The sequence below is a fragment of the Pongo abelii genome, chromosome 13 (assembly GCF_028885655.2).
Source record: "Pongo abelii isolate AG06213 chromosome 13, NHGRI_mPonAbe1-v2.0_pri, whole genome shotgun sequence".
Classification (NCBI taxonomy): domain Eukaryota; kingdom Metazoa; phylum Chordata; class Mammalia; order Primates; family Hominidae; genus Pongo; species Pongo abelii.
Genome location: NC_071998.2, coordinates 105,847,790 through 105,873,649, shown reverse-complemented (window position 1 = coordinate 105,873,649; position 25,860 = coordinate 105,847,790). Strand labels below are relative to the sequence as shown.

At 43.1% G+C, this 25,860-nt stretch overlaps 1 protein-coding gene across 1 annotated transcript in view; it reads right to left on the bottom strand.

Annotated features, from left to right (window-relative positions):
- TMEM268 (transmembrane protein 268) overlaps nucleotides 1-25,860 on the bottom strand; it is a 116,275-nt gene that overhangs the window by 20,793 nt on the left and 69,622 nt on the right. The window lies entirely within an intron of this gene.

Genomic DNA, 25,860 nt, shown 5'->3' with positions numbered 1-25,860 from the left:
TCAACCTAAGAAAGTCACTGAGACTCCTGGACATCTTGGTGGAGGGTGGGGGGAGGGGGGAAGTGGGAAGGTGGATCCTCATGGATGTGATGGAAACTTCCTGCTAATTGGGACAGGGAATGCTTCTGCAATTAATCTGAAAGAAATGATAAGCAATGCAATTAATTTGAAAGAAATGATAAGCAAACCAAGTATCTGTCAATAAGAGAATGAATTAATAAATTATGGTATTTCCACATAGTGAAATACTATATAACATAAAAAAGGATAAAAAAGGATATTCACATATAAAATATCACAGTAGATTTAAAAAAGGGCAAACTGCATAAAAATTATGTCATATATGCAGTATGACATAATTTAGTGTAGTTCAAAAGCCTGCAAAACAATGCTTTACATGGCTTAAGGACACACATGTGCCAGTGCAGTAAAAGTATAAGTAAAATGACCAGGAATGATAAAAAGCTCATTCAGCGAATTGGCTACTTGTTGAGTAAGGAGGTGGCACAGAGGAGGATGTGATAGGAAAGGGATGCACAGGAGGTTCTACCATATTGGAAATGCTTTGTTTCTTAGAATTGGTTGGGTATACCCATCTTACATTATTCTTTATGCCTTATTTCTTTCAAAATATGTTTCCTAATAAATTTTTGTGACCATGCTTATCCCCAAAGCTAGTAAGACAAGTTATAGATATCATGTTTATTAACAAATCTGTCTCCTCCGCTGAAGTGTGAGGATATTCTTTCTTGAGGCCAGAACCACCCAGCTAACCTGGTCCCAGATTCCTGGTCCTCAGAAACTGTGTAAAATACTAAATGTTTATTGTTATATCAAGCTGCTAGGTTTGGGAATAATTTGTTCCACAAGAATAGAACACTATTACGAGGAACAACTGAGTATTTTTGAGAAAGCAGGGACACGATGAAAGTGGTATTTTTCCAGACTATCTTGTAACCTCCTAAGGACCAAATAACCAAATTTATTTTTGATCTGCAAAGCCCCAGGGGTTAGCACAAATCAGGAAGAGCTGGTGGCCCCAGGCTTGGTGGGGGACAGACAACATGTTAGTAATTTCAGTGCAGCCTCGGCAGACCATTCTTGGTCAACTTTGCACTTTTTTCAATCAAATCTACTTGCCTCAAGGGGACACCCTCCCAAGGACAAAAAGTAGACCTTCAGGCTTCTCTGCAAACCTCCAAAGCTCAGGCAGGCATAGGGGAGGGGCAGCTGATTAATGATGTTTCAGAGGAGATGAGGAAAACATCCTCATCCTGGCCAGGAGATACTGTGCAGCCATAAGGGACAAGATGGCCAGGAATGGAATCAAAGACCTCTGACCTTCCAGCTCTCCTTGCAGCCTGGAAGGACACGATTCCTGGTTTGATGTCTCATTTACCATCTTAGGCCAATGCTTCCAGTTAGCACAAAGGTGAGGGTAGGGTAGCGACGGGTACAGGGATGCCTGTGAAAAAAATACGCAAAGGGAAAAAGAAAAACAATTTGGTAAAGCAAAGAGAGCAATCTGTTTGCCTGGGCTGCAGCATCCAAAGCTGATTCAAAAAGAAAGCTCTGCTGTCAAGTGGAAAATGGGTTTTTCCCTAAAGCAAGCTCTCGAAATTGTCCAAGAATTGAGTGCTCTGTCAGAGGGGGAGCGATGAGGTTGATCACAGAAATAGATACAGTCCCCTGAGTGGAAAACGTGTGTTATCTTCATTCTGATGTACTGTTAGGAGCTCAGCTCATGGGCATGGTAAGGAAATATTGTACTGGGTTAGGAGTAATCGCTCTAAAGCTAAATTCATCTTCCCCATTTCTTGGGGGTGGAGTAGAGAATAATCAATTATATTTGGGCGCAGGTCACACTATAACAAGGAAATATGCCCTCTGCCAAAAAAGGTTTAAGAGAGAAGGAGTTGTTGTTTGTTTTGGGTGTTTTTATGAAACTAGTCTTTTAACAGAGCGAAATGTAAAAGACTAAGTAAGATCTCAGAATTTTACACAGAAGCCAGAGAGGCCTCAGCCTGTTCCCTTAGAAGCTCTCCGAGGATCCCGTCCATCTGCAAATGGGAAAGCTGAGGTCCAGAAAAGGGAAGCTACAGAGCCAAGGTCATACAAAAATAGTTGGCAGAGCTTACACCAGAACCCAGGAACCCACCTGGAAGAGGGCAACAGCTATGAAGTGTTTGAGCCTTTGCAGTCCAGAAGGAGGATGAATATGAGTATGAAGTACTGCTCATTTTTTAGCCATTACTAACGCTAGTCTTCTTGGAGAAAACCTACTCTGGTCATACAAGATGCTGGTAAGGGAAAGAGAACTAGAAAGCAGGAGCTCACTGACCCAAGCAGAGCTTATAACCAAGAGCAGCATCTTAGCCTCTGGGAATTGAGTTTTCTTGTGCCTGGGCCCAGCATGGACTTTCTCAGAGCTGGGTTTGGGGAAAAGTCAGCTTAGAAATATGGCAGCAGGGGCTACTTAAAAGAAAAGTAGCCATAGGCTGAATGAAAAGGCAGATAAAGATAGCAGGTGGAGTGTCTCAGTATCAAAGAGACCTGGGTGTAAATCCTAGCTCTGCCCCTTCCAGCCATGCGAGCTTGGCCAAGTCACTGTATATCTCTAGCCTCCATTTCCTCTGCCTTAAAATGGAGATAATAAATATGTATCTTGCAGTGAGCTTCAGGGTATATAAGAGGTGCTTAATAAATGTTTTTAACTTCTTCATGCTGAGCTTAAGAAAAAAAAAAAGCAGGGGGAACAAGACACTGATGCATGCACAAACACATCACCTGCCCAGACTGACCCTACTTGCCTGCTCTTTGCAGACCGTCCTTTTAGCTACCTTAATACATACTAATTTCCTAATGACAGAGATCTAAATACACACTGTGTGTGTCTTGATCACCAACCTTGATGTAGGTCATCCACCAGATTCACTACCTGGCCACATAAAATTCCAATGGATTGGGCCATGCGCGGTGGTTCATGCCTGTAATCCCAGCACTTTGGGAGGCTGAGGCAGGCAGATCACAAAGTCAGGAGATCGAGACCAGCCTGGTCAACATGGTGAAACCCCATCTCCACTAAAAATACAAAAATTAGCTGGATGTGATGGCACGTGCCTGTAATCCCAGCTACTTAGGAGGCTGAGCAGGAGAATCGCTTGAACCCAGGAGGCGGAGATTGCAGGAGCCAAGATCACGCCACTGCACTCCAGCCTGGTGACAGAGCAAGACTTCATCTCAAAAAAAAAAAATTCCAATGAATTTAGAAGCCAAGATACCCTATGCTCTCCCCTCCCCATCACCTAAATTTCCCCTGGCGGTGCCAATGACAGGACAGAAAACAGTGGGCAAGCATGTAGGTCCCAGAGCAGGCAGAGCTGGGCTCAGATCCTGCCTCCAACTGGCTGAGTGAACTTGGGCAAAGTGTGGGCCCCTGTAAGTCTTAGTTTCCTCATCTGTGAGACTGCAGTGACAATCAATACCTATTTTGCTGGTTTTTATGATGTTTAAAAAAGAAGCACCATAGTCAGCCAATGTTTGTGATGGTTGCCACTGTTAATATCATATACTATGAAATCAGGGTAGGTTGCCCTCCCCAGAAGGGCAGCTAGGTGTGGCCAGTCTTGGGAATCCAGCCTCTGCTGGGGAGTTGTTACATGGTTCTAAGCAAGTCATTTAACCTCCCTGAGCTCCCATTCCTTCTTATGGACAACAGATTTTTTTCCCCCCAGAGTTTTGCTTTTGTCGCCCAGGCTGGAGTGCAATGGCATGATCTCAGCTCATTGCAACCTCTGCCTCCCAGGTTCAAGCAATTCTCCTGCCTTAGCATCCTGAGTAACTGGGACTACAGATGTTTACCACCACTCCTGGCTAATTTTTGTATTTTTTTTTAGTACAGATGGGGTTTCACCATGTTGACCAAACTGGTCTCAAACTCCTGACCTCAGGTGATCTGCCTGCCTCGGCCTCCCAACGTGCTGGGAATACAGGCATGAGCCACCACGCCTGGTGTGGAAAATAGATTTTAATACTATCCAGACCTCAGAATGTTTCTGTAATATTCAACTAAGACAATAGAAATAATAGTGGTTAGAAAACTCTGTAGCATGACTCCATAAAAGGAAAATTATGATTTAGATGTGACTGGACAACAATAATTCTAAAATGCTTTCATTCCACAGTTACTCAGGATGCAGGCAGAAAAGAGATGAAAATTAGCAGTGGGAGAGGTAAGATAAAATCGAAATATTTGGGGCCTGGAGCAGTGGCTTATGCCTGTAAACCTAGCACTTTGGGAGGCCAATATGGGAGGATTGCTTAAGGCCAGTAGTTCGAGACTAGCCCCGTCCACATAGTGAAACCCCATCTATGTTGGAAACCTCTAATACCACAAAATCTACCCAAAGCAGAACATTTGGATCCCATCTTAAACCCTATTTCGTTATTTCCACTATTATTTCATTTTGGATTACAATCTTTTTTGTCTGTTTACTTCCCAAGAACAGTTGTCTTTTTTCTGTTCTCTGGTGTTACTAAACAATAGAAACACTCCAGTTAAGAGCTTTCATAGCAACAATCCTCCATGTGGCTAGTCAGGAGCCAAGGTAAAATTCTATGGGACAGCAGACATAAAGCACCTCTAAAGCAATGCTGGTCTTTCCCACAAAGGGAATGAGGAAGCCAGCTGAGCAAATGCAGGAATCCTTACAGTGGCCTAAAAACATCAGTTCCAGCCATGCATCATCTTTCCAGGTCTTGGAAAGTGGACAAGACCAAGAGATCACACCATGCCCAATTGAATCCAAATGCTGCCCTTTAAAAAGTTACCTTATGCATTAAGATGGTCTCCTCACCCAAAAACAGGGATAGCAACATGTATCTAGAGGATTGTTGTGAGGGTTATATGAATAAACTATGTGAGGGTTATATGAATAAACTATGTAAAATATTTATCCAAGGGCCTAGTGCCTAATTCCTAATTAAGTGCTCAATAAACAGTAGGATTTTTTTTTTTAATCTCCAGCTGGAACCTTGAGGCTTTCTGTTCTTTTCTGTTTGTATCTGGTTTTCCATATAGTACCCTCTTTTGCTTTCCCAATAACCCAACCAGATGTCTATAGATAGGACTCATTAGCACCACTTGACTGTTGAGAAAATCATGTCTTGGAGAAATGAAGTGACTTGGCCTAGGTCACACTGGGGATGACTAGAAGGGAAGACTCAGTGCCTTCCAAGGCCTGCAGTAAAAGGCTGGCCTCGCAGGCCCCAAGGAGAAGCCCCGGAATCACCAGAGGAACAGAGCAAAAGCCAAGGATGCCAAATCCCATACAAAGCCCCCTACATAGGGTGAAATTCCAGACTCAGTACTCTTATGGAGGAGCAAATGTGACTCAGTTTCCCCACCCCCATGTGAGCCAGGGCCTGGTGCCAGTGCTGCCCAGCTGACTGCCGTCGGAGCCACCAGCACCTGACCACAGACAGGCACCCATCAGCTTCCCACAAAGCTTGTTCTGTCGGCTTTGGAGGAGCAGGTCCCTCTGTGACCGGAAAACCAGACGTTCTGCACCACAGTTTCCAGGCTCTGACGTGGGCGCCCGCTGCTCAGCTGCTGTGGGAAATCTCTTTCCACAGACCATATCAGCAGGTTTACCATAAAGTTACCATCTCACAGCTTCCAGCCCGAGTCCCTAGTTAGTCATGCTTCTTCTGGTTTCCCGTTAGATACGGGAACGGAGAGACCCCAGAGATGCGGGAAACTGCTCCCATGATTTTCACTCTCATGAGCCCCATAAGGCCCTGAACTTGAACAGCACACCCTGAATTGTCTAGGCTACCAGGGCCCTAGACTTGTAGACTCTGACAGTTGGAAAAACCCTCAGAGAACACCTAATCCAGGCATGGGCCAAATTTTTCTCTAAAGGGCCAAATTATAAATATATTAGGTTTGGTGGGTCACATCCAGTTTCTGCCGAATATTCTTCTATTTTTATTATGCTCTTTACAAAAAAAAAAAAAAACCGCTCTTAACTCAAGGGCATACACAAACAGGCCTGGGGCAGAATTTGGCCTAAAGACCATGATTGGTGGATCCCGGCTTCACCCAACCCTCTCACCACACAGAAGGAGAAACCAAGATCCAAAGAGGTTAAGTATGCTTGCCCAAGGTCACCCAGTGATTAAGACAGGCATTTTTCAGATCTGACTCCTGGGCCACTCTGCCTCCAGGATTAAGACTTCTTTATTGTATTTCATTTTTTTAAAAATCTGCTAACCTCTGGCTCTTAACCAATATGCTTGATTAACTGCTTTTTCAATGTTCATAGTGCAATGTTCATAAATGCAAGAAGAAAAAACATGTTATTTAAAATAAAAACTAGCTGTAATTGCTGCCTTTCAAAGATGATGTTGTTTGTATCAGAAGGAAGATAAATCTGTGTGGTGCCCTGTTGTCTGGCGGAGCTGGTAGGGACACAGAAAGGAATAGACTGACATTTCAGAGTCTTTCCCAGGTTCTCTGGCACCAGTGAAAGTAGTGGGAGGTGGGGAGGCATTGAAGAAGAGTGCCCATGGCTTTGCAGAGTCTTTGGGCATGCAAAGGGAGGCCCCACGCCACATGATCTGTGCTATCAGCCTAAACTACTTAATAAAAACAGGGAAAACAGGAGGCCTGATGGGTGAAGATCGTAATAATAGGTAAGTAGAGAGTGAGAGGAGAAACAGCCACATGACAGAGTGGTACAGACAGAATGTGAAGATCAGGAATGTCTGATGTTAGCATGAAGGGATTTCTGTTAACATGATCTAAGCCTCCTTTATGTCCCCCGAACCTCTAATAAAGGGCGCTGCACACAAAAACCTTTGGTGAGCATTTTTAGTTTTGCTTTTTTTGTTGTTTTTTGAGGAAATCGAAGACAGCTTGTTGGGGAAAATGAGGTGGAATAGATCAGAACCTATAGGAATGGTCCATGTGCTGAACAAAGCAGAGAGGGGGATCTCAGGGGCGACCAGGAAAATATAAACCTCTCCCAGTGCAGCGTCTCCTGCCCAATATCCTTCTCTCTTCCTTCTGGCTATCCACACCCCAATTCTCTTAGTGTCTCAAAATTGCCAGCCCTATTCAAGATTCTCATTTTCCCAGTTTTCCTTGCAGATCAGAAGGGCCACTTGACATGGTTCTGGTTGATAAGGTACTGACAGAAGTCTTGTAGGAATTCTAAAATAGTGTTTCTTTTTTAATGAAAAGGAACAAACATGGCTAACCGCATCAGCTTCTTTCTTCTTTGAACAGAACTACACCTCCAGCAGGAGCCGTCTTGCTGACACTCACCAGAACTTCCCCCCATGATGGAAATGTTCTACATTTGCACTGACCCAGCACAGTAGCCACTGGCCACTTGTAATGTTGCTAGTGGGATGGAGAAACTGGATCCTTTTTCATTTTTCTTTAATTTTAATTCATCTCAATTTAAATAGCCACCTGTGGCTAGTGATGACCTTATTAGACAGCTAAAGTGAGAGATTCCTAGAATCTCTACTCAGTGTTGAGCCATATGTCTTCAGATTCCTTGTTATATAAGAGAAATAAATGCCTAATTTTTAAGTCACTGTAAATCAATACATTTACCTGCAGTTATATGTATTCTAGCAGATCCTACTGAAATGGGACTATTCCCTTGACCCCTTCATGGGACCCCTCGTGAAGGGGTGACTCGTTTACTCGGCTACCATGCTCCATCCCTTACAGGAGGGACACATGAGCGGATGGGTGCAGGAACCAGAGCAAACAAAGGCTGGAACCCCCAGCCATTCTTTCCAGCAGGAGCAGGCCCTGTGCAGGCCTCACGGCTGCATCCAAGCATATTACAATGCTCTTTTAGCTCTGCCGTCCAGGATGGGGTTCCTGCAACCCCTGAGCCCCAGAGGGCATGTTACCAGCTCAGTGGCCCTTTTGCCTCATCATATAGAGCAGGTGCCCTCTGCCAACAAGGGCAAAGGGCCAGTGTGACAGCCTTTTGGGGTCCCACACCCAGTGGGTCCCAAATTGTTGTCCAGTGTTCAGGAAGAATCAGGTCACACGAACGGTTTGAAAGGTGATGAATGCGGAGTTTTTATTGAGTGACAGGGGTGGCTTTCAGTGGGATAGGGAGCTGGAAAGGGGACGCAGTGGGAAAATAATCTTCCCCTGAAGTTCAGCTGTCCCGGGATGAACTCCTCTCTGACTGTCCATAGCCAAACTCCTCACCATGTTCAGATGCTTCTTCTCTCCTCTGCCGCACCACTCTGCTGCTCTGCTGCTCATGGAGCCTGGGATTTGGGGTTCTTATGGGCATAGGATAGGGGGTGGAGTGGGCCAGACTGGTCTTGGAAAGGCAACATTCAGGCACAAAAATAGGAATACCTGTTCTCATTTAGGACCATAGGTCCAGGCTTGAGGGTAGAGCCCTCACCAGGGACCCTGCCCTCCTGCCTCTGTCACTACCAGAGAGAGAGAGAGACTAGGAGATCCCCAGGGCTTCCACTGCCCATGAGATAACATTCAAGTCAATCAATCCTATTTTATTTGCATCACAAAGGATAGTTACTATCAGCTAACAATGGGTTAGGAGACTATCCCAAACAGAAAGGAAGGGGTAGAACAGAGTTCTCTTCTCTCACTCAGATCCTCTTTTTGACCAAAGTCACAAACTTTTGTAACACCCAAGGTTGGGGGAAGCTGGCTGTCTAGAGTCAAAGTGAAGAGTAGAATGAGTTGTGCCAGGTCTGTCATGTCCTGGCTCCGGTCCTTTCCCTGCCACACCCACCTTGGGCAAGTCACTTCTCTCTGAAGTTCACATCCCTCATGTGTAAGGTGGAGGATAATCAAGTTTTTCCTGCCTAGCTCAAGGAGTCATTGTAGGCTCAACTCAGAATGGATGGAAGTATATTGTGTAAATAGTAAAGCACTAGTGAGGAAATTTCTAGAGAATATCATTCCAGGCAACACTGAAGGCCTCAGCAAGTCTCACCACCTGCTCTGAAAAGTAGAGACACCTAACATCCTGCACTGGTTGGATGTTCGCCTCTAGCTATACTCTTCACTTTGACTCTAGATGGCCAGCTTCCCCCAGCGTTGGCTGTTGTAGAAGTTTGTGACCTTGGTCAAAGAGAGGATCTGAGTGAGGGAGGACTCTGTTCTACCCCTTCCTTTTGGTTTGGGATATTCTCCTAACCGCATGTTAGCTGATTGTAACTGTCCTTTGTGATACAAATAAAATGGGATTGATTAACTTGAGTGTTATCCCATGGGCAGTGGAAATCTGGGCTCTTTAGGCCCATATTTCATTTCCAAGTAGTAGAGGATTCCACCACCTTGCCAGGTGTTGGGAGAGTCCCACTCTCATAAATGAAGATGGAGTAGGCACAGGTACCTGTTAGTACCTGGAATGACTGCAGGTCGGTAACCTCAGACACGTGCAACATAGCTGAACCCTTATCACTGCCCCATGGTAGGTATTTATTCCCCCCAAATGATGATAAGTCAAATCTGAACACAGATGTAGGTAGTAGGCTAGCAAAGCTTCTAGGGTAGCTTAGAAGTAGGGAGCTGGGGAGAATGGATTCCCCTCCAGGAAATGCAGAGAGAGAAGCCCGGGATCCCAGAGCGATGGTAGCGCACAGGAGAAGCAGAAGCCATAGGAAGCCTGCCCGGAGGGAGTGTGTCATGAAAAACGGTTTGGGCCAGAAAAGCAGCCTCCAGGCTGAAATATATAGGAAGGTTTATGTTAATATACCCCACCATCACCCTTTACCCACCACCAATGCCAAACAGAATTGGATTATACTTACCTATACACCATTAAAGGATAATTGCTGGAAGAGCACATAATCATAACACTCACTGAAATATCAAAGAATTGCATATCAATGATTTAGCTCATTAATTTTTGAGAGAACTAGTAGGACATCACATCTAGTTGCAAGGATAATTCCAAGAACCACATATACACAAGCAAGAAATACTGAAATGAATAAAGATGAAAAACTGGTTTATTCCACAGGAGATGTGGTAAGACAATTGTATTACCACCAGAAAATGTATTTGCATATCTACGGACAAGAACCATTTGCATCACTCTCAGTCATCTACAACTTACAGTTCTGAAACAGTTCAAAGGCAACGAAAGGCTCAGAGGCCCCATAGAAACACCTAGTTTTCTGATGAAGACACCCAGTCATCTTTTCGGTCCATTTCAAAGTCATTCACCATTTTTCCTACAATATCAAGATCTTATCCCAATCACCTTATGTCCTCACTCTCAGTTGTCCATGGAGCAGGGGAATGGACAGAACTTTCCAGGAAGTGATATGGCCTATTCTGGAGCTAGGGAAAATGAAAGTGAGCAGTAAGAAGTAGGCATGAAATATAGAATCCTTGAGCACAAAAAGACCTCATACCAAAGACTTTATTTTACAGAAGCAGAAATAGACCAGAGAGGAAAGGGGATTTTCCTAAAGACACACAGCAGAGTGGACATGACACCTCCCCTTCTATAGCACACACTTTTTAAGGCAGAGGGGCTGAAAAATGGAGGGTGCCAAGAGACTATTCATTCTCTCTGGTCTAGGGAGAATGACTACCAGAGACCTCTCCCCTAAGATGTGTTCTTTACCTTCCTTGAGCCACATCTACAAAACAGGGGTGGTACTCACACCTCCCTCACTGTGCATTGTCAGGTTTAAATGGGACAGGTTTAGATAGAATGCCTGTCCCATAGCAGGTGCTTCACAGACATCATTTTCTCTCCCTCTTGAGTAGCTGTGTGACGCCAAAGAAATGACAGCGGTCATTCTGCTTTCACTTGACCAGGGGTTACAATCATACAAAAAAGACTGCAGCTTCTTACCCACGATGAGTCATATGCTGCTTTCCATCTCAGATTCAATTCATCTGGAGACAATTCTGATGATTTCAGACCCCGGGCTCTTTCAGCCCCAAGGCCTCAGGCCACTACCACATTTCCTATGCCAAGCTGCCCCCTTATAACAAATTTAAAGAAAACACAGAAAAAGAGGAGAAGACAAAAAAAAAAAATTAAGTATAAAAGATTCCCCCCATTCTCCAGGAGTCAGGTGGTGGGTGGGTGGGTGAAGAGATGGCCAGGCCACGGTGGGAAGAGCCCCAGTGAATTATACCCTTGGTGTAGGGAACCCACAAACAGAGACACTGGCCTTGTTTCCCATCACTGCAAAGCCATCATGACCTTCAAACAGCTTGCAGGGTGGGGCCCTTCACATCTTCTGAGTCCTGATATGACTAAGCATCCATTATATAACCATGTTGTGAACAACTTGGGTCTCAGTCCTCGACCACAATCTCAATTTCGGGGCATCCCTGATCTCTCTCTGCAGAGAGATTCAGAAGAGGCCCCAGAGATAGTAAAAGTTGGGGGATGGTGGGAGTTGTTTTTTGCTGTTGTTTTTTTCCGATTCACACCGCCAGGTGATAATGGGACCTTTCCCTTTCTCTGGGAGTGAACCTTGCAAAACCACCCAAAGTCAGAGCAGGAAGAGACCCCCAAAGCTCCTGGGATTTAGTTCTCCACCTTCTACCGGGTGAAATGGCAAGCCTAATAAGGGCAAAATCCTGGCTCTTCCAGAACTGATAAAAATGTAGACCCTGCCAGGCACAGTGGCTCACACCTATAATCCCAACACTTTGGGAGGCTGACATGGGTGGATCATCTGAGGTCAGGAGTTCAAGACCAGCCTCACCAACATGGCAAAACACTGTCTCTACTAAAAATACCAAATTTAGCCAGGTGTGGTGGTACACACCTGTAATCCTAATCCCAACTACTCAGGAGGCTGAGGCAGGAGAATGGCGTGAACCCGGGAAGAGGAGCTTGCAGTGAGCCGAGATTGCACCACTGCACTCCAGCCTGGGCCACAGAGCGAGACTCCATCTCTAAATAAATAAATAAATAAATAAATAAATAAATAAATAAATAAGATCTTCAATGGAAACTTTGTGAAGCTCAACAAATCTTCAATTAACATGCTGAGGATTGTAGAACCATATATTGCATGTGGGTACCCAAATCTGAAGTCAGTAAATGAACTAATCTGTAAGCGTGGTTACAGCAAAATCAATAAGAAGCGAATTGCTTTGACAGATAACACTTTGATTGCTCAATCTCTTGGTAAATATGGTATTATCTGCACGGAGAATCTGATTCATGATATCTATACTGTTGGAAAATGCTTCAAATAAGCAAATAACTTCCTGTGGCCCTCTAAACCATCCTCTCCAGAAGGTGGAATGAAGAAAAAGACCACCCATTTTGTAGAAGCTGGAAATGCTGACAACAGGGAGGACCAGATCAACAGCCTTCTTAGAATAAATGAAGATGTCTACCATGATTATTTTTCTAATCTAGTCAGTTAATAAACAGTACCTGCTCTTGAATTGAAAAAAAAAAAAGGAAAACTCAATTATCAAACTTAGTTTTATCTCCTTTAAAATTTGTATCTTATTTAAAAAATATATTATCAGAAGCTCAAAGAACCATGAAGCCTGGGTTAAAATGCAGTGAGCTGAGATCCTGCCACTGCACTCCAGAGCCTGGGCAACAGAGCAAGACTCTGTCTCAAAAAAAAAAAAAAAAAAATTGTATTCTTAAGACTTTTTCTGGCTGAGCACGGTGGCTAACACCTGTAATCCCAGCACTTTGGGAGGCTGAGGTGGGTGGATCACTTGAGGTCAGGTGTTCGAGACCAGCCTGATCAACATGGTAAAACCCTGTCTCTATTAAAAATACAAAAAAAAAAATTAGCCAGGCATGGTGGTGGGTGCCTGTAATCCCAGCTACTCGGGAGGCTGAGGCAGGAGGATGGCTTGAGCCTGGGAGGCAGAGGTTGCAGCGAGCCAAGCTCATGCCACTGCACTCCAGACTGGGTGACAGAGCAAGACTTTGTCTCAAAAAAAAAAACAAAAAAAAAATAACTTTTTCCTTAGCCTTCTCTCTTGCTGACAAGTTCTATAGTACTTAGAAATTGCCCAAGAGAGATTCCTACTTCTGATGTGTTTTGTTCTTGGTTTGCTTTTGTTTTTTTCCTGAGTTGGCAGAGGTGGGACTGAAACACACGTCCCTTGCTTCTCAGCTCAGTTCTCAGGCCACAGCACAACTGTTTTCATGTTATAATCTCAGGACCTCCGAAAAGGCTTCTTATCTCCAAAATAGACTCTTCCCAACCTGAAAGTGAAGCTTAAGAAGCCTTTCGCAATGACTCACTCAGAAGCAAAGGTTCCCCAACAGAGAAGCAAGTCATGAAATAAACACCCCACAAGCTCCAAGCACCCCGTGTGCCATGGGCAGTCTCCAAGCCAGGAGGGTTTCAGGGAACAGTAGAGCCATGGGAAACTGCTCTCTAGTGCTTACTTTCCCCTTGTATTGGACACGGTCAAGAGAACTTGCTCCCCTGTCTGCCTTTTTTTGCTGCCTTTCCATCCATCCCTCCATTCATTCAGTCATCCATCAACAATACACTGGATCCATTAAGGCCCCAACTTTCCTTCTACCCTACACCCATGACATAGGTATAAAAGTGAGGTGTCCTCCTACTCTGTCTCTGGGCCCTAGCCATGTGTCTTGTTTAAGCCAGCAGAAAATCAGAGAACATGACACAAGCAGAGGTAAGAAAAATTACTAGCATGTTCCTTCTTATCCCTTGTAGCGTCTTCCATGGGCATAAGCCAGCCTGCTGGAAGATGAGAGACATGAACCAGGGTCAAGTCACCCAGTTGTCCCAGCCATGCCCATTATAGACCATCCAGTAGCCAGCCAACTCCCCTGATGTATGACCAACCCCAACCAATTTCAGCAGAACTGGCAGGCCATCCCGGGCACAAGAGCAAGAAACGGGCATTGCCATAAGCCACTGAGGTTTTGTATTTATTACTGAGCATTATTGTGGCAATAAATCACCTCTACATTCCAGCTAGCAGGAAAGAGCAAGGACAAAAGAATGTTTCCAGAAGTCACATAGGATGCTATCAGTTATTTGTCATTGGCAAGAACTCAGTCTCACAGCTGCCTCCACTGCAGAGATGATTGGAAAATAATGGTCTTTATTCCAGACAGTTATATTTCCAGCCGCAAGTTGCAAGTTCTATTATTAAGGGAGAAGTGGAGAAAGGAAACTGGGAAACAATTAGAAGTCTTGCTGCAAGTGCAGACAGGTTTGGGATCAAACAGACCTAGGTCCATATCGCAGCTCACCCAGGGACTCAACTTGTGACCGTGGGCAAAATGTTTCCTTCTGGGGGACCTCAGTGTTCGTATCTATACAGTGGGAGCAAGGGAGAGTTAGTCTGCATGGGCTCTTAAGCTCCTCCTGGCTCTTTCCTTGCTAGAAATCAAAGTGAAGATTTTGAAGGGGTTGGCCTTCCATCAGATGCTAGCAAAGTTGTACCTATTTACACACCTATGTGACATTGCCCCTTCAGTCTGAAGCTATTTAGTGAACAAAAAGGCCAACACCTAGCAGAAACTTGTGTTGGAAAAAGATCTGCCTGCGCTCGCTCTTGCTGCTTTTCAAGTTACATAGAAGCAGCTGTCTGGTGCAGGCATCTAGTCCATTAAGGCCTCTAGCTATAACCCTCAGGCACCCAGTAGAGGTCAGAGAACAAAGATCCAATTATGTTGCTCAACTCCTGCCTGGGACTCCATCTAAGGAAGCAGAGACCCAAAAAGATATGGAAAGGGAGTGGTCAGATAGTCAAAATCCAGCCAGGAAACATTTATATGGTCCTGTTTGGAGTAGGAATAGAGAAAACTATGTTTTAATTTGCCACCATCAAATTACATAGCCCATATGTGTACTTTATAAAGAGGAAAGAAACCTTTACTCAGAGTCTAATTACAGCTTTCTAGAAGTCCTATAAAGCTTTATGGTTCTGCAATGAAAGAAACTTCCCACTTTGTATTTGATAAATCAGACTTATGTAATTTACAACTCAAGAATCCTCTTACTTTTACTCTAAACCTCAAGAGTACTTATCTCTCCCCTTGAGGAAAAAAAAAAATTCAAAATACCACTGAAGCCCAGGGCCCTCAGAATGCTCTATCTGCCACAAAATTCATGACTGTCCTGAATTTTGCAAGAAATGCATGAATTATAACAAAAAAACAGCAACATTAGGTATTGAGTGTTTACTCTGTGCCTAGAACTTTGAGTTCAATGTTTCAATGAAACCTCAAAAAGCCATTAGGCATTACGATGCCACTTACAGGCATGGACACGGAAGCTCACAGAAGCCACATATGTCACCCAAGGTCATACCGTTAACATATGGTGAGCTGGGATTTCATCTTAGATAATTGTCTCCACAGCAAAGCACTTGGCACAGTGTCTTACACATAGTTAACATCACAAATGTTACTATTATGCTTACTCTCCTTAAAATGATTCCTGCCAGTCAGGCACAGTGGCTCACGCCTGTAATCCCAGCACTTTGGGAGGCTGAACTGGGCAGATCACATGAGGTCAGGAGTTTGAGACCAGCCTGACCAACATAGTGAAACCCTGTCTCTACTAAAAACACAAAAAGTAGTCGGGCGTGGTAGCAGGCACCTGTAATCCCAGCTAGTCGGGAGGCTGAGGCAGTGGAATCGCTTGAACCCCAAGGGTGGAGGTTGCAGTGAGCCAAGATCACTTCATTGAGCTCCAGTCTGGGTGACAGGAGACTCAGGCTCAAAAATGAATCAATCAATCAATAAAATGATTCCTGCATATATTTGGGCAAGGTGGTCCCACAGATTCCTTAACCCACAGTGTCTAGATGATTTTCATTGGCAAATCCATAATTTTTCCTGTAAGTTTCCCACATCCCTGCCAAAGCCAGAAGATTTGTCTTATTTTATTGGTTTCTGAGAATGTTGATTTCACTTTTTAGGGTTTCATCAGAATAATCTTAAGAAATAATCTCCTCTGGCCAGGCGCAGCGGCTCAAGCCTGTAATCCCAGCACTTTGGGAGGCTGAGGTGGGAGAATTGCTTGAGTCCCAGAGTTAGAGACCAGCCTAGGCACCATAGTGAGACTCTGTCTCTACAAAAAATAGAAAAAATTAGCTGAGTGTGATGGTGCATGCCTTTAGTTCCAGCTACCCAGGAGGCTGAGGTGGGAGGACCACTTGAGCCAGGGAAGAAGAGACTGCAGTGAGCCATACTAGTGCCACTGCACTTCAGCCTAGGCAACTGAGCAATACCGTCTCAAAACAAACAAAAGAAAAAAAAATCTCTTCCATATCTCTGAAAATTAGCACACTGTCTTGAAATCAGTTATAAGGCTCAGTATAGAATCATCATGAAGAAGCTTTTGAGCTTCATAAGCACAAAAGCATAGAGAGGTGGGTGGCTATCGAAAGGCAGCACAGTGTGTCATCGGGGAAGGCACAGAAGTCTTTCCAAGATACAGCACACCATGCAGTTCAAAATGTAACTTCATACATGCCAGCTCTTTTTGCCCTGAGCAAGGTGGGAATTGTGGGTGCCGTTTTAAAGATGAGCAAATGAGACTCAGAGAAGGAAAGTGATTTGCCCTGCATGGGAAAGGCAGAAGTCTGAATCCAACTAGGGGTGGGTAGTATGTTTGGCCATGGACATTCCAGATGACTTGGTGACAAGAAGAAAGCATGTGTGGAAGGAAAGGGAAGCCATATTGACTCTGAATTACATGCTGCCCTACACTGCGGTGGCTCCTTCCTCCTCCTCTTCCAAAAGGGAAGCACAAAACACAGCACCAAGAGGAATGCCCACGAGGTGCTCCTGAGAGACGACCTGCACTGTAACACTGTTCCATGGGCCATCTAGTTGGGGAGAGAGCCTTGGAAAGGGACAGGCACCACCTCTTCGGAACCTAAGCCCTTTCCAATGCTGCCCAAGAAGGCTCAGAGTAATGCTCTCTAGCTTCGCTCCACAGCAAATAATGGCACTGTGAAGTTTCACTGTAATAAAGAGATGATTCAGTGATTACTCAGAGAAACCATAGAATTTCAGAGACGCATTCCTTAACCACAAACGTGTACAGCGATGCCAGCTTCATCTCCCTGCTGCAGCCTTCGCATTTGGGGTCAGATCTGAGTAATAAATGACATCTTAAATGACTGGTGACAATGTTCACTCTTCCTTCCTCCCCAGCCCCACCACACTCAAAACTCAGCCACTGTGGCAAAATTTTAATACAAAGCCTTCAACAAGAGCAGTGAAACTTGTCTTCTCTCCATTTTCTCACAAGCCTCAAACTGATACTGGAAATTTTTTCTCTGTCTCCAGTGTAATCGAAAAATATATTTTTATTAAGCAGAAATCCAAAAGTCAAGCCTATTTTTAGGATGGGAAATTACATTACAGAGGATGATTTTTTTTTCCAAAAGGTTTATAAGTATCAATTATGTAAGAGCCGCAGAAGGGTTTTGTTTGTGACAATCACCTCAGGACTTTGAAGAGAGCTTAGGGGCTAGGATTCTTGGAAATCAAGAATCTGAAGTAGTTTGAAAGAATAAACCAAATTTCCAGCTCAAAAACCATGGACAAGTGACGAGTTTACATCCACAATGATGCCCTCCCACAGCTTCTTAGGAGGGAAACAAAAAACCATAACATTTATTATATAGGTCATGGATACAATGGCTGTGATAGTTAATTGTATAAGTCAACTTGACAGGATCATGAAATGTTCAGCTATCTGGTTAAACATTATTTCTGGGTATATCTGGAACAGATCAGCCTTTGAATAAGTGGACTAAGTAAACTGGTTTGCCCTCCTCCATGGGGGTGGGCAGCATCCAATCTGTTGGAGGCCTGAACAGAACAAAAAGGCAGAGGAAGGGAGGAGTCAACTTCTCCCTGCCTGACTGCCTTAACTTGGACATCCACCTTCACCTGCCTTCAGCACTTACAGTCCCTCAGGCCTTCGGACTCACGCTGGATTGTACACCATTGGCTTTCCAGCTTGTAGATGATAAGACATACATACAGATGGAGAGAGAAAGAGAGAGAGGTCGAGAGAGAGAGACTGAAGAGGGAGGGAGGGGGAGGGACGGGGAGGGATAGGGAGGGAGAGGGAAGGAGACAGACAGAGAGAGACAGACAGACAGAGAGACAGAGAAACAGAGAGAGAGAGAGAGAGAGAGACAGACAGAGACAGAGAGACAGAGACAGAGACAGACAGACACTGAGAGAGACACCGAGAGAGACACCGAGAGAGAGAGACACTGAGAGAGAGAGACACCAAGAGAGAGAGACACCAAGAGAGATACGGAGACAGAGAGAAAGAGAGAGGAAAGCAGGATCCTACTGGTTCTGTTTTTTTTTTTGGAGAACCCTAACACAATGATGTACCTGAAAAGAGTGTTTTCCAAACCCCATTTATTCACACATCACTGTGACTCTATTACCTCTACTCTTATTTCCTTAATATTTTTCTTTAAACCATATTATTCTTCTACATTAAAACTAAGGTACATATCACTACCATAAATAGAAAAGATCAACACAAAAAGAAACATAACAAAAACAAAACAATGAGCTTAAATTCTAGCCTGATGCCATCACCTGCCAAAGACTCAGAGCCTGCCTGCTGTTCTCTTTTTATTGTGAGGGAGGTCAGCAACTGTTTGGAGGCATTACTGAGTGGGTAGCATCCAGCTAAATTTAGGTAATTGAAAGGACTAAAAAGGGAGTCATTCCTTCATGATGTGAACCAGTGCTATAGAATGTCATGCCCATGTTTGGCCTTAAATTTCCCCACTTCTCATCAGAAGACTGGGCCCCACACTGCAGGAAAATATTTCACTAATGCCTTCACCTAGCAAATGTCCCAAGATCTCTGATTGATTAGAGCTCTTGTTCACAAACAGAGGTGGAATGAAATAAATTCGTTCAACCGTCATGGAAAAGTGTGGTGATTCCTCAAAGAACTAAAAACAGAACTACCATTCAACCCAGCAATCCCATCACTGGGTATATACCCAAAGGAACATAAATCATTCTATCATAAAGACACATGCACATCTATGTTCATTGCAGCACTATTTGCAATAGCAAAAACGTGAGTCAATCTAAATGTCCATCAGTGGTAGCCTGGATAAAGAAAATGTGATACATATACATGATGAAATACCATGCAACCATAAAAAAGAATATGATCATGTCCTTTGCAGGAACATGGATGGAGCTGGAGATCATTATCCTTAACAAATGAATGCAGCAACAGAAAACCAGATACTGCATGCTCTCACTTATAAGTGGGAGCTAAATAATGAGTATACATGAACATAAGGAAGAGAAGAATAGACACTGGGGCCTACTTAAGAGTGGAGGGTGGGGAGAGGGAAAGGATCAGAAAAAATACCTATCGGGTACTATGCTTAGCACCTGCGTGGTGAAATAGTCTGTCCACCAAACCCCCGAGACATGAGTTTACCTATATAACAAACCTGTACATGTACCCGTGAACCTAAAATAAAAGTTTTTTAAAAAAGAAGAAAAGGGAGTGAATGATCTGTCCTCCCTCTCATATGGACAGTACTTCGTAGATACAAAGAGATCTTGTGCCCTGTATCTCACTTAACCACTCTGTGTAACAAACCACCCAAAAATTCAGTGACAACAGTCGGTTTTCATCACTTTCTTATCTGTGAGTAGCATGGGGGTCAATGCTGGGCCTAGCTGGGTGCTTGCCTGGAATGACTGATCTATGTTTCTCATTGTCCTCCAGGGACTAATATGTTAGTGGGGGCATACTTTTTCTTGACACTGGCAGAAGAGCAAGATCATATTTGGCAGCATAGGGGAACTTTAAGGCATAAGCTCAGAACTCTAATACTATTCTTCTACCCACAAGACATTGGCCAAAGCAAGTTACTTAGTCAAATCCAAAATCAAAAGCGTGGAAACACATACTGTCCACGATGAGGCCATGGCAAAGGTATAACCACAGGCAGGGATAAAGAATTGGGGACAACAGTTCAATCTATCACACTGAATATCTCCTTTGATCTTTCTGGAAACCTCCATTTGAGTATCCTTTAGAGCCAAATGCAACATGCTCAGAACTAATTTTAAATTCTTACATTTATGATCAGTTGATTCTCAACAAGAGTACAATGACCATTTAATGGGGGAAAGAATTGTCTTTTCAACAAATGGTTCTGGGACAACTAGTTAGCTCCACGCAAAACAATGAAGTGGGATCCCACCTCACACAATATACAAAAATTAACTCAAAATGGATGATACACCTACATGTAAGAGCTAAAGCTATACAACTCTTAGAATAAGACATACGAGTAAATTAGGCCAGGTGTGGTGGCTCACGCCTGTAATCCCAGCACTTTGGGAGGCCAAGGCAGGTAGATAACCTGAGGTCGGGAGTTCGAGAAGAGCCTGACCAACATGGTGAAACCTTGTCTCTAATAAAAACACATAAAATTAGGCAGGCGTGGTGGTGTGCACCTGTAATCCCAGCTACTTGGGAGGCTAAGGTGGAAGAATCGCTTGAACCCAGAAGGTGGAGGTTGCAGTGAGCCAAGATTACGCCACTGCACTCCAGCCTGGGCAACAAAGTGAGACTCCATCTCAAAAAAAAAGAAGACAGGAGTAAATAAATCTTTATGACCTTGGGTTAGACAATGGTTTGTTAGATGTAACACCAAAAGCACAAGCATCAAAAGAAAAAGAAAAGATAAATCTAACATCAAAATTTAAAATTTTTTGCTTCAAAGCACACTATAACTATTAAGCAAATGAAAAGACAACCCACAAAATGCAAGACATATTTGCAATCCATAGATCTGACAAAGGTCTAGTATACGGAATATATTTTTAAAACTCTTAAAACTCAACACTAGAAAGACAAATAACTCAATTTCTTAAAGGGCAAAGGATTTGAATAAACATTTCTCTTAACAGGATATGAAAATGGCCAATACATACATAAAACCATGCTCAACATCATTAGTCATTAAGAAAATACAAATCAAAACCACAATGAGATAGCACTTAAAACACTAGGCTGAAATTTAAAAGACAGACAGTATAAAGTGTCATCAAGGATGTGAAAAGACTGGAACCTTCACACATTGCTGGCAGCATTGCAGAATGGTGCAGCACCTTTGGAAAAAGTTTGGCAATTCCTCAAGATGTTAAACATAGAATTATCATATGACTTAGCAATTTCACTTCTAGGTATATAGTCAAGAGAAATAAAAATATCCATCCACACAAAAACTTGCACACAAATATTCATAGCAGCATTATTCATAGAGCCAAAATGTGAAAACAATCTAAACATTTGTCAACAGATGAATGAATAAACAAAATGTGATATATCCATACAGTGAAATTTTTTTTTTTTTTTTTTTTTTTTTTTTTTGAGACCAGGTCTTGCTCTGTCACCCACACTGGAGTGCAGTGGTACAATCACGGCTCAATGCAGGCTCAACCTCCTAGGCTCAAGATATAAGAATGACAAAAGTAAAAAATAGTGAAAAAAAAAAACCCCTGGAGAGGAGTCAGAGAAATGTGATTACTCATATATTGTTCATGGAAATGTAAAATGGTACAGTCACTCTGGAAAATAATATGGCAGTTTCTTTTAAAACTAAAAATGGATTGACCATACAGTCCAGCAATTGCATAGTAAATTGGGCACTTATCATACAGAAATGAAAACATTTTCACCAGAAACTAGTACATAAATGTTCTCAGTAGCTTTATTTGTAATAGCCACAAAACTGCAAACCATCCAAATATCTTTCAATGGGCAAATGGTCAAAAAATCTTTGGTACCTGCATTACTATGGATTACTACTCAGCAACAAAAAGGAGCTAACTATTGATACATGTTCCTCATGCATATGAGGAACAAGGAAGTTGTGCTAAGAAAAGCCAACCTCAAAAAGATACATATATACTGCATGTGTCTATTTATGTAATATTCATGAAATGACAATTATAGAATGTAGAACACGTTAGTGGTTTCCAGGGGTTAGAGATGTTGGGGAGAGGGAGTGGGTGTGGCTATAAAGATGAAGCAGAAAGGAATCTTGTGGTGATGGCACAGTTAAGTATCTTGATTGTGGTGGTAGTTACACGAAGCTACACATGTAATAAAATTTCTTGCAACTATACACATACACACACAAATGAGTACTTGAATAACGACTGAACTTTGAATAAGCTCTGTAGATTGGGCCAATGTTAATTTCCGATTTTGATCCTGTAATATAGTAAGGCAAGATGTCAACATTGGAGGAGGCTGGGGGATGGGTTCATGGGAACTGTCTGCAGAGAGAAAGTTACAAAGTTACCTCTTTGTTTCTCTCTGAAGAGAGAAAGTTACAAAGTTACTTCTGTAACTTTCTGTGAATTTGTAATTATTTCAAAATAAAGTTTTGGGCCAGACACAGTGGCTCAGCCTGTAATCCCACCACTTTGGGAGGCAGAGGTGGGAAGATTGCTTGAGCACAGGAGTTTGAGGCTAGACTAGGCAACATGGCAAGACCCCCTCTCTACAAAATTTAAAAATTAGCCTGGCGTGGTGGTGTGTGCCTGTGGTTCCAGCTACTCGGGAGGCTGAGGTGGGAGGATGGCTTGAGCCCAAGAGGTCGAGACTGCAGTGAGCTGACTTCATGTCACTGCACTCTAGCCTCGGCAACAGACCGAGACTTTATTAAAAAATAAGGCTGGGCGCGATGGCTCACGCCTGTAATCCCAGCACTTTGGGAGGCCGAGGCGGGCGGATCATGAGGTCAGGAGATCGCAACCATCCTGACTAACACGGTGAAACCCCGTCTCTACTAAAAAAATACAAAAAAAAAAAGAAAGAAACAAATTAGCTGGGCGTGATGGCGGGCGCCTCTAATCCCAGCTACTCGGGAGGCTGAGGCAGGAGATCGCGACCATCCTGGCTAACACGGTGAAACCCCGTCTCTACTAAAAAAATACAAAAAAGAAAAAAGAAATTAGCTGGGCGTGATGGCGGGCGCCTGTATTCCCAGCTACTAGGGAGGCTGACGCAGGAGAATGGCATTAACCCAGGAGGCGGAGCTTGCAGTGAGCGGGGATAGAGTTACTGCACTCCAGCCTGGGCGACTGAGTGAGACTGTCTCAAAAAAATTAATTAATTAATTAAAAATAAAAATAAACAAAATAAAACTTTTGAAAACCTAAATTGAATTCCCTAATTTCACATCCACAGGTGTGAAAGCTAATCCTTCACTCTCAACACCAGATAATAACAAGCAAAATTTATCGAGTGCTGCCTCTCTAGCAGGCACTACATTTACAGCTTTCCATGGCTGGTCTAATTTACTCCTCACACCAACTCTATTATTATTTCTATTTTGAAGTTAAGGAAACTGAGAATTAGAGGGGTTAATGGCTATAGCCAAGGTCATGCATTAAGTTAGGAAGGCAAGCGTCCCACCCAGGTACTTGGACCCCAGAATTTATGCACTGTGAAATCACCAGAGTAAAAATCCACCCACTTGTCTCAGCCCAGTGCATCAGGTCAAGATTTCATTATTCCCTACCTGAACCAGAAATTAATACAGAAGCCTGTTGGCCCATCTCCCCTCCTAGACCCAAGGAGAAGAAAGTAATCACACCATATATGCTTGAATGGTAAACCACCCCAAACAGAAGGCAGTTTCTTTATGCAAAGATTTTAAGTATTTTCTCCAATTTGAATATATACACATTTAGTGCTATGGGTGAAATAATCAAGCACCAACTTATAAGTAGTCAGTACCTGATATGTGTTTGCCAGAGCATATTATATAAAATACATTAATTTGGAAATACCTGTGTTGCTATCCATATTAGTCTGTTTTTACACTGCTATAAAGAAATACTCAAGACCAGGTAATTTATAAAGAAAAGAGGTTTAATTGACTCACAGTTCTGCATGACTTGGGAGGCCTCAGGAAACTTACAATCATGGCAGAAGGGGAAGCAGGCTCATCTTACGTGGCAGTAGGTGAAAGAAAAGAGAGCAGGAGCAACTGCCACGTATAAAACCATCAGATCTCGTGAGAACTCACTCGCTATCAGGAGAACAGCACGGGGGAAACCACCCCCATGAGTAAATGACCTCCCACCAGGTCCCTCCCCCGACGTGAGGATTACAATTTGGATTACAAATCCAGATGAGATTTGGGTAGGGACACAGCCAAACTATATCACTATCCTCAATCTTTCATTTTCTGAAACAATTTCATTCAAATGCTTCATACACATCTTTAACCTCATCTAGCACAGGTTTTCAGAATATATTATCTTCATTTCTAAGTTATTTTTTAAATAATGCTTTTGAATCTGTATATAAATAGTGCTGTTCCTGAAAAGCTCATCCCAAGCTAAAAAGGATCCATTTGTATCACATCAATGAAATTTATGATTTAAAAAAAAAAAAAACCTCTATAAATCAGTAGTTCTTAATGCTGGCTGCGAATTAAAATCAACTGGGGAGCTGTAAAATCTATCGACACCTGGGACCTTGCCCCCAAAATAGTGATTTTATTGACTTGGAGCAGGTGCTAGGAGTGGCATTTTCTAAAGCTCCTCCCATGATTCTAATATACAGCCTGATCTGAGAACCACAACTTACCTGTATAGAATGACCTGCACAATGGAATTTAGCAGTTCTTGATTATACACAAGAATCACCTGGAAATCTTTGTAAACATACTGCTGCCCAGTTTCCACACCCTACCAAAATTATAATTTATCTGGGGTTAGGCCCCAGGTATTCTTTGTTTTAAAAACACTTCAAGTGAATCTCACTTGCAGCCGAAATGGAGAACCTTCAATTACCATTGAAGAGTGTGGCTTTAATCATCCTGAGCAAACTATCGCAAGGAGAGAAAACCAAACACCGCGTGTTCTCACTTATAGGTGAGAATTGAACAACGAGAACACATGGACACAGGATGGGGAACATCATACACTGGGGCCTGTCGTGGGGTGGGGGGAGAGGGGAGGGATAGCATTAGGAGATATACCTAATGTAAATGACAAGTTAATGGGTGCAGCACACCTACATGGCACATATATACATATGTAACAAACCTGCACGTTGTGCACATATACCCTAGAACTTAAAGTATAATTAAAAAAAAAAAAAAGAATGTGGCTTTACCTGTGAACTTTCAAAGGCTGTTTAACTCACCTTCAAATATTTATTAAAGGAATTCAGCACAGCTGTGGGGTCACAGCCCCCTCCCCAATCACCTAAATGACCCCACAGCTGTGCTGAATTCCTTTGCTTTCTTCTGTTTCTATTGTATCCAGTGACCTCTCTATGCATCAAATAATAGCACTGATTGAGAACATGTTAATCCAATGTGGCTTCCCCAAATATGAATAGTACTTGGTTGCCCTAAATAAAAGAATGGAAAGAGTGCCCCATAAGGTGAGAGATTTTGTCAGGACTCCCAATACAAAGTGATTCCCTCTTTTCTGAAAAATAAATAGGGAAGAAAATGTCACTTTATTTTTGCATATGTTATTAATAACTACCCTTTCTTAAAGTGCTTACTACATCTAGATACCATGTTAAATGTTTACCTGATTTCATTTAATACTTAAAAATGCATACAGGACATATAATTATTATTATTCCTGGCCAGGCAAAGGCCACACCTATAATCCCAGCACTTTGGGAGGTCAAGGCAGGGGGGGGGATCACTCGAAGTCAGGAGTTCGAGACCAGCCTGGCCAACATGGTGAAACCCTGTCTCTACTAAAAATACAAAAATTAGCCAGACATGATGGTGCATGCCTGTAGCCCCAGCTATTTGGGAGGCTGAGGCAT